The sequence below is a fragment of the Pleuronectes platessa genome, chromosome 24, assembly GCF_947347685.1.
Source record: "Pleuronectes platessa chromosome 24, fPlePla1.1, whole genome shotgun sequence".
Lineage (NCBI taxonomy): Eukaryota > Metazoa > Chordata > Actinopteri > Pleuronectiformes > Pleuronectidae > Pleuronectes > Pleuronectes platessa.
In genome coordinates, this window is record NC_070649.1 from 2,456,414 (window position 1) to 2,465,276 (window position 8,863).

The window sequence follows — 8,863 nt, forward strand, 5'->3', positions numbered from 1 at the left end:
ATGGTGTCTCCTTTAGTCAGCAGGTTTCTTAGCTTTTTGGGGAGAAGCAGACGCCACGTCGACAACAGCAACCTATATAGATTTATTTTTATTTTTCAAAAGCTATAGGGTAAAGCAAGAGGACGGTTTTATTAAAGTTGTTTTGAAATTAAAACCTGTGCATGAGTGGCAAGCGTCTCAAGGGAATCTCTGGAACACTGTGTGATCCACAAAGCGTTTCAACTAGAGGATTAAACCGTGCCCATTGACACGCTACTACTTCTAACTTAATTGAAGTTACCAACTACCAGTAAAAAGCTTAACGGCTCAAAACGTGTGTTATATCTTGACAGAAGTCGAGACCTTTCAGAATCAGTATCAGTAACACAGTGTGTAAAGGTTATTAGTGACGATCACGAGATGAAAATCAGGTTTTCATCCAGTGTTAGATGTAAAAATTCAACTGTTCCATCTAAACATTTAAACACTGTGGTGAAGCTTTAGTCCTTAAAATGGCAACGTTGAGAGAGCACAGCTTGGAAATCAGATCCGTCTGATAAACAGCTGAACGCAGCATCCATCATTACACATGTAAAGACTCACTCCAAAGCCACAGCAGCCGCTAAATGCATCTCGAGGTTATTCACAGGCCATAACGTGTGAATTAATTGCAGCTTCTCCCATAGGGGCGTCTCATAAAACCCATCTGCTCGTGTCCTGAACACTGCCCCGGGACCCGTGTTGTGACGTGTGGCCTGACAGCTCGACTGGCGAGAGGGAACATCCACACCCACCTCAGATTCATCAGCATGGTCACATATAAAGTGACATTTCTGCCCTCACGTGATTCACAGGCCACAGCCTATAGTGATTGTGCAGCATTTAAACCGGATGTTGACACCTCAAGCGTTATCTGTGGTTTTCAAGTGATTTCACACTGTTGCTCAGAAATCAAAAGCCTCTGGAGAGCCGAGGCTAATCCTCTGTTTCCTACCGGTCACCAAAACAGAGCGACCACTCAGCCTCGTGAATGATGGACGTGAAACCTTGATGCAAGGCTTATGTCACGCTCTAAATCTTGTTAGCAATTTCACTGGGCCAGTGGTCCGGCAGTAAACAACAGGGTTGCACTCTTTCTTCTCCCTGCTAATATAATTCAATTTTCTAATGTTTTGAAGGAAGAAAATCTGACATTTTCACGAATAAAGTGGGAATTAAATTAGACAAAAATCATAATATTGCAAGAATACAAAATCCCATTGCATCTGAATTCTAAATTTCTAACCTACTACAACTGAGAAACTACTCAACTTCCAATATTCTACCTCTAAAATGACACGTAGCCTAAAACTACAATTTATTAGAACTTTAAGAAGCCCTGATACCCTGATAGTCTTTATTCTGATGGTTTGCCCACACTAACCATTAAGAGATCCAGACAATGTCAAAAAGGTAACACAAACTATTCCCTCCACAGCAGCTCAGGAAACAAATACTGCCTGGGGGGGGGGGTAATACCACAGAATTTCACAATAAAAACACAGCGCAATACCCACTTTGCATAATTCAGACGAGTGAAGCCTGATTTCTGCAGGAACAATCACAGCGACCACAAACTATTTGAATGTTGCTACACTCATGTGACTATTCTCACTAGGCAGACTTGACAAACTTGCCCTTTAGGTGCATAGCGTGTGCCGGCTCTGCCTCGTTTAAAGAGCCCTGAAGCAAGGAAACACGAGCTCTCTTGTTTCCTTGGGCAGATGTTTCACTGATACTGAAGCTTAAGAGAGCAGCTGCTTCAGAAAACAAACAAATGGAGCCACAGACCTTTTGAAAAGACCCGACGACAATACAACATCTCTGTGTGGAAGCCGGCCGGGGATGTGGTGCGTGTGTTACCTCAGCTGCTCAGATTTCCTCTGAATGACTGAAATGTCAAAAGGCCGGAGCTGTCCATGGTGCTTAAAGCTCAGCCCGGACAACAACGTCTGCCTGAGACAACAAATGGAAAATCTCCCTGATGAGACACGTTGGATCCGTTTATCACCAATTACAACGGTTTAATCTGTGATATTCATGCTTGTGTGTGTCTTTAATTTAACTGTAAGTATAATGCTGGGCTGTAAAACGATATCTTTCATTATCACGATATCATTTTCATCAAACAAAGATTCCATATATAATAATACTTTAAATTTGCTTTGCTTTGTTGTTAACAAGTTTCTAGACATTAGGAGTTTGACACCAACAACTTCCACTCTCCAAAAATCTGTCTTTAGTCTTCAGAGGAATAACAATGTGAGATGCATCGATAATGATCGATTGTTCTGGCCTCATCGCTCTTCTGCCGTTGCCTACCTGTGATATACTGAAGGTGGCAGATATTTATGACAATATGTTTCATGATATTAATGTAACAGCCACAGATACGAGCCCAGGACATTAAAGGCTAATCAGAAATCAGACGATACCTTAATTGTCGGCGGATTCAAAAAAAGAGCAGAAGCTGTCGCCATGTTGATCACGTCTCCGCGTTTACCTCCTGGAGCCCACACACCGACACTTGTCGCATTTCTCCGACCGACAACAAGAGCTCGTTTCCCCGCAGAGCCACCTCCACCTCCACCGGCGGCAGGACTCCCAGGGGCGAGACCAGACAGAGGCGATCCGCGTCAACACGCACACGAGCCGGGGGAGCGACGCAGCTCCAGCCTGGGGTCTGTGGAGCTCCAACCGATCAGTGTCCTCGAGCTGTGTCTCCAAGAGCTTAAACCATCTTCTGCATGTAGTGAAATGTGTAAAAACTCACAGTGCAGAGGAGGACCAGGGGTTTAAAACCACCTGTAAACCTCCGGATGGTTCTCTATGAGTCTGGGCGTGCCCGGTGTGCCAGATGTGCTAAATCTATACAGGCAGCATCTGGATCAGCAAAAACACAAGAACACCTCCTCCTCCTTCTCCTCCTCCTGTCACATCCTCATGAAACATCTGATTTCTGATTCACACATGAAGAGAACACTCAATAAAAAAGGGCCTGTTGCTGACAGAGGGTGGAGGAGAGGGGAGGTGGTGCTATTCAAGATCAACACGACAGTTTTGTTCATTTAATCTGTTTGGAAAAGGAGGAAAATGTTCATCACATCTGTAAATGGTGTTAAATTAATATATTAGCTCCATTAAAGGGAGAGGGGACTATATTCTTTGCGTGATTAAAACAAAATGTCGAGGAACAAATGAGGCAGGACACATCACGAGCATAATTAGCGGAGGTGCATTCAATCAAAACATGGGCAAATGACAATAAATATGAATACATGGGATGTATTCTTCTTGTTTTTATAAAGAAACTATGTGAAGACGGTTGTTAATCGTTGTTTGAGTGATTGGAAGATACTCACCACCATCATGGTGCCCAGCAGGTGGGGACCTGGAAGGTAGATCCCATTTCCAGAAAGAATAATCCGCAGTTTCAGGAGTGAGCTGGAAAACCGTGTAAATAATCCTGCTGGTGGTTTGTTAATGATTTAAAAAGAGATCAGTGGATTTGTCTTTTTCCTGGTTGCTCTCCTTCTTCTTCTTTAAAGCCGCCTGCACTCGCCATTGAGAAATCAATGCGCGCTTCCGGTTGGTTGGGCACGGGAGAGAAGCGGTGACAAGATGGCCTGAACACCACATGTTCTAAATACACCAGTAGTGACGTAGAGCTGCGAGGTTAGATCTAAATTAATGCAGATTTACTGTTTAAACCCATAAATACCATGTATTAAATTAATATCTCTTATTTCACTGTGACAATCCTGCAGGTTTTTATCCAACATGTTGGTTCAGCTCCAGAATCTAGAAGAAAATGTAGATAATGATAGACAACTCTTAATGAACATTTTAAATGTGATAGATTTACATAAAGTTGGAGTTTTATTGTGCATTATGAGAAAAATTAACCTCCTGAGTCTGCCTTGCTCTTTTCAAACCCTGTTTTTAAAGGTGCTGTGTAAATCAGGTTTTTATTGTTGCTTATTATTTCACTTTCAAAATTGTTCCAGCAGCACAAAATAAAATCCCTTTTCTAACTAACTTCTGTTTAACTTACCATCTCTTTACATACAGATTTTTATTTTAAATGTTGGTACTGAAATAATGACGTGAAGGGTAAAGCTGACATTTTACTAATAAGTTGAATGAAAGGGGGGGGGGGGGGGGGGGTGACAGGTGACAGGAAACAGGTTGGCTCACGTGGAGACCTAACTGAGGTAGAGCCCCTTGTGTTTTTCTTGTGAATTTCCGCCACCTGCTGGACAGTTGGATACATTACACTACTCAAGGCCTTGCAGACACATCCACAAAGATCTTTTCATAAAATGGATGAATTTGAATTTCATCTATTTGTTTCTCCACTTATTTATGTTCCATATTTGTTTTATTGTTTTGCACATCTTCTTTATTTCACGTACTCTATTACTCTGACACATTTTCCTCTCAATAAACTACCGGTATATTTGTTTTTGGGGATTTTACTAACTTTAACACATTATTCTCTCTTTGGATTTTATGATTTTATTCTCCCTCTATATCAGGTATATTAGGTTCTCTAATTTGGCATCAATGATTGTCCCTGAGACAAGATGGGATTTTTCTATTATCTACTATTTTGATTATTTATTATTCATTTCTATATTTGTTGACATGTACATTTGAAGTATTGTCAGTCACAGCTCTCTATAGTAACGTCTCTTTTTTTTTAACGATTTATTTTGTTAGATATAAATCATATACATTTATTTGATTGACTTCATTAAGCTCCCATTTCTGAGCTCTAACTTGCAGCTTGCATGTAAAACAACACTCACACACATATTAGAAAGAATCCCATGTATAGTAGGTTTATAGTATTTTAACTACAAATAAAAATATAATTTGCTCTCTGCAATGCACAGCAGCAGACGAAGCCTTGAAGTAACCATCACACAAATCTGACTCTAACAATGAAGTAAGATTTGAGGACATGACTTGAAAATGTTGACAAGATTCAATTGTTTGCTGTTAGAATGTATTCAAATCCAAAACACAGTTCTATATACAGCGTTTCCTTGGTCGGTGTGAATGACTTCACAGTTACATTCTCGGCAGCTGACTGTGACTCCGCTTCACATTTCATTAGAAGCCAGGTGATGAATTTGGGAGCGTTGTTCTGGACTGTGTGACGTCAGAATCAGGCTGTAGCACGTCGCTCTGCTCAAAGAAGCAGCCTCTTGTGCCTTTGTTTGAATCTGGAGAAACAAACATGGAGCATCACATTTTTAAACTCTCTATAAATATTCAGAATGAGCAGCATCAACATTCTTCACGCTGCTGGGTAAAAAACTTCCTGAGTTTACACAACACGTCAAGAATAGAGTTTACGTGAGTGTGAATGTTTACATTAGAGCAGGATGACGCTGGGAAGTGAAATCATATTGTTGGCGTTTTGGATTTCCTCTGACAGGAAAAATAAAGCTTGTGTGTATCACGCCACTTGTTTCCTCACGGGGCTCCAGGCTGGAATCTGAAGGCCTGAGGGGAACATGTCCTTCAGTGGGGGTAGCAGGGCACTTAAAGCTCTCTAGCACTTCACTTGTGACCAGGACCAAACAGATGTGGGCCTAAAGTGGCTCAAGTGGCCCAAAACAAATCCAGGCCACCTTTGGCACCTTTGGTTGAAATGCGTCTTAATTGCTGTGGCTTACTTGTGGCCTAGATCTGGCAAACAGGAGAATATGGTCCTCTCTTCCATTTCACTATTTAAGTGCTGATCCTGGATAGTGTGACTTTCTGTTCCTCTGTTATTAGCCATCTAAAGAAGTTCATTAACGGCCATAGACGTCCACACACAACAAAGCGTTCCCTGCAGCCGGCCACTGACAGACTTCACAATGAGATTACAGGATTACAGTCGTGTGGACATGTGTTCCCTGCACCTAATTTGATTACAACTCCCACTTAACTGCCTGTTGCTGCTCCTCGGAGTGTGTGTGGATGAATCAGGAGCTTTGTGTGATATTAACTCATAGTAAATAACAATAATTTGACTTTCTGTGGGTCGTTAATGTCTCACAAAACATTATGTGTGCAGGGGAGTGTATTTAGGATTAACCTCCAAATGTAGAAGCCAGGAAATCCTTCTACGAATCAAAGCCGTATGTAAATAACTTCCTACTAAACTGTAAAAATAGAACAGAGTGAAGTCCACGTGTTTATAACAGGGAGTTTTAGTTTCTTAATTTACTCTGTGATTAATTCATTAATTAATCTATTGTGATTTAAACCCAACAACAGTCTGTCATGCTAGTGACCGTATGAAATGATTTTTTAAATTAAATTCTAAAAGAGACTTTAGCGACAATATGATAATCGTGTGTAAATGATATATATTAATTAATGACCACCCTCCTCCTTCAACTTTTACGATTTAGGATGAAATACCTGAAGAGCCCAGAGAGGCCGGACGTGAAGTGGTTTCATTCAGCTGTGACAGAACAAGCTGGAAAGATAAATAGAGACAAGCAGCAGCAAGAGAGTGTGATTTTCCACCGGAGCCAAAAACAGTCTAGTGCAAAAAGAGAAAGGTCAACATGTGGCTGCATAACATTCAGACTATTCTGTCAGAGGAGATAACTGAGCCTCATTGACCTCTTAACACCACCACCTCTACTTTTGGTTCTTTTGTTAGAAATCCAGATTTGAATGATTTGCATTGTTTGCAGAGAAACCTCAATAAGTCTGATAATGGTTCTGCAGCTAATCATCATTCATTTATCCCAGAGAGGATGAGAAGCTTATGTGGATTAGAGGCCTTTTCCACAAATTGTCTGTTCAGCTCCTATCATGTATAACATCCATGTGGTTTTCCACACGGGTTACCATGTTCATGCCTGTGTAAATACCCCCCCCCCGCCTCTCCACCACATACACACAGCACACACACACACACACACACAGACATGCAAAGTGTGATCACATGACTGGGCAGGGCCTGTAGGTGTGGTGGCTAAACTGGGATTTCCAGGGGAAGAGGAGCTCCTTCTCCCTGGACGTCTGTCCTCCCAGCACCCAGCGAAGCAGAAGAGAGAGGGGACGATGTGAGGACGCAGGTAAGTGCAGGACACTAAAGATGGACACTGAGCATGAGGAACGGTCTGTGAATCTGTGGCTTGGGGAGACGCAGCCTTTAAAAAGCACTAATCCCTCTTACTTGAGCAACAGTATAAGCTTATTTGGTCCTCGAGCTTTATGCTTGACCAACATGGTGGTGGATCAACAGACCAGTGCTGGATGGATCTTTGTCTGTGTGAGTTTGTCTCTGAGATGATTTTCATGGCTTTATTATGCTCAGAGGATTATCTGGACTAATGATTCTATTGTTCATGATTCCATTCATGGTGTGATGTTGTTTTTTGCAGTGAATATAGTTCTGCATGACAAATGTAGCATGTAGATAAATTATTGTACATCATAGATTTGAACAACTCCTCAGACTATACTGTGGAGTTGTATCTAAAGAATTAGATATAAAGATGTCTTGGCTTCATTGTACATTCTAGGGATAACTGGAAAGATTAGTTTCCGACTATAAGGAGAAATCCAAGGAACTGCCAGCTCAAGTTGTTGGTACAGGAGCTGCCAAGCTGCTGACATCATCAACTATAAACACATTTATATAGTTTTACATTCAGCTTTTAGCTTCATCATATAATAATAATAATATATGAACCAATTAACAGCATTTTACATTCAGTTGCAATATCAATTTGTTACATTTTACAATTTTGTCTTAACACAAAGGCTTAACACAACTTCCACGCAATTCAGAAGTGTTTATGTTTAACGTGGATACGTTTTAAATAACTTGACCTCCTGTCACACCTCATAGGAAACGCTGTGTTTAGAGCCATCATGTTTGTTCCCCACTTTAAAGCACATGAACACATCATATTCGGGGGAAACGGGAAATCCGAGGGGCACTTGAACGCACTGTCCTGATGAGCAGGGAGACGCACAGCTGTTTTGTTGGCACGCGCCTGGCTGAAAGTACACAGCGAGGCTGAGAAGACGCACGCACGATCAGAGTCACTTTCATTCACACGTTCACACTGACGGTTTCTGCTGCCGCTGCACAATCTGCCACACAACACAACAAAAACAAGCTGGGAATGGTTTTATTTCAGTTTCCAGCGACGTTGCACGGAGGAGACATTTTTTGCAATGAGGGAAGTGAGTTGTTGGTTTTGGTGCAAGTTTGAGGAGGAAGCTCTGCAGGTAACTCTTTGATTTTAGTTGTGCAAAGACTTGGATTGAATGGTTTGATGAATTTGTGCATGAGTTTGTCTGTAGTGAGCTAAAAAATGACATTTAAATAAAAGTTAAATGAGCTTAATGCTAAAAAAGTAAAATACAATCCTAGAAACCCCTATACAGCCTATTTTATGCAACATTTGCAATAAAATAGGCTGTAATATGTTTATTTTCACACATTTGGGTTTATGCAGCATATCTTTACTATCTAACATGCATGGAACCTGAAGGGCACTCGGTGGCTCAGACACACTTAAATTAAACCACATTTAAATTCACCAGATCCAGATTTTTACTTGTGGCTGCACCAAATGACACACACTCACAAATATCAGTCCCCTAAACAAACATGTAAAAATCACAACAAAACCCTGGAACTTCGTTTCTGACCAACACCACATCCTTCCTCTGAGTTTCATGGAGAAACAAACCCAGACGAACACAGGACCTCCTTGGCTGGGGGAGGTAATAACTGGAATATCTTTTACACCCCAGGAGTTCAACCTGACGTCGGGAACAGCCGCAGATCTTGAGTTCCTTCGAGGTCCCTGAG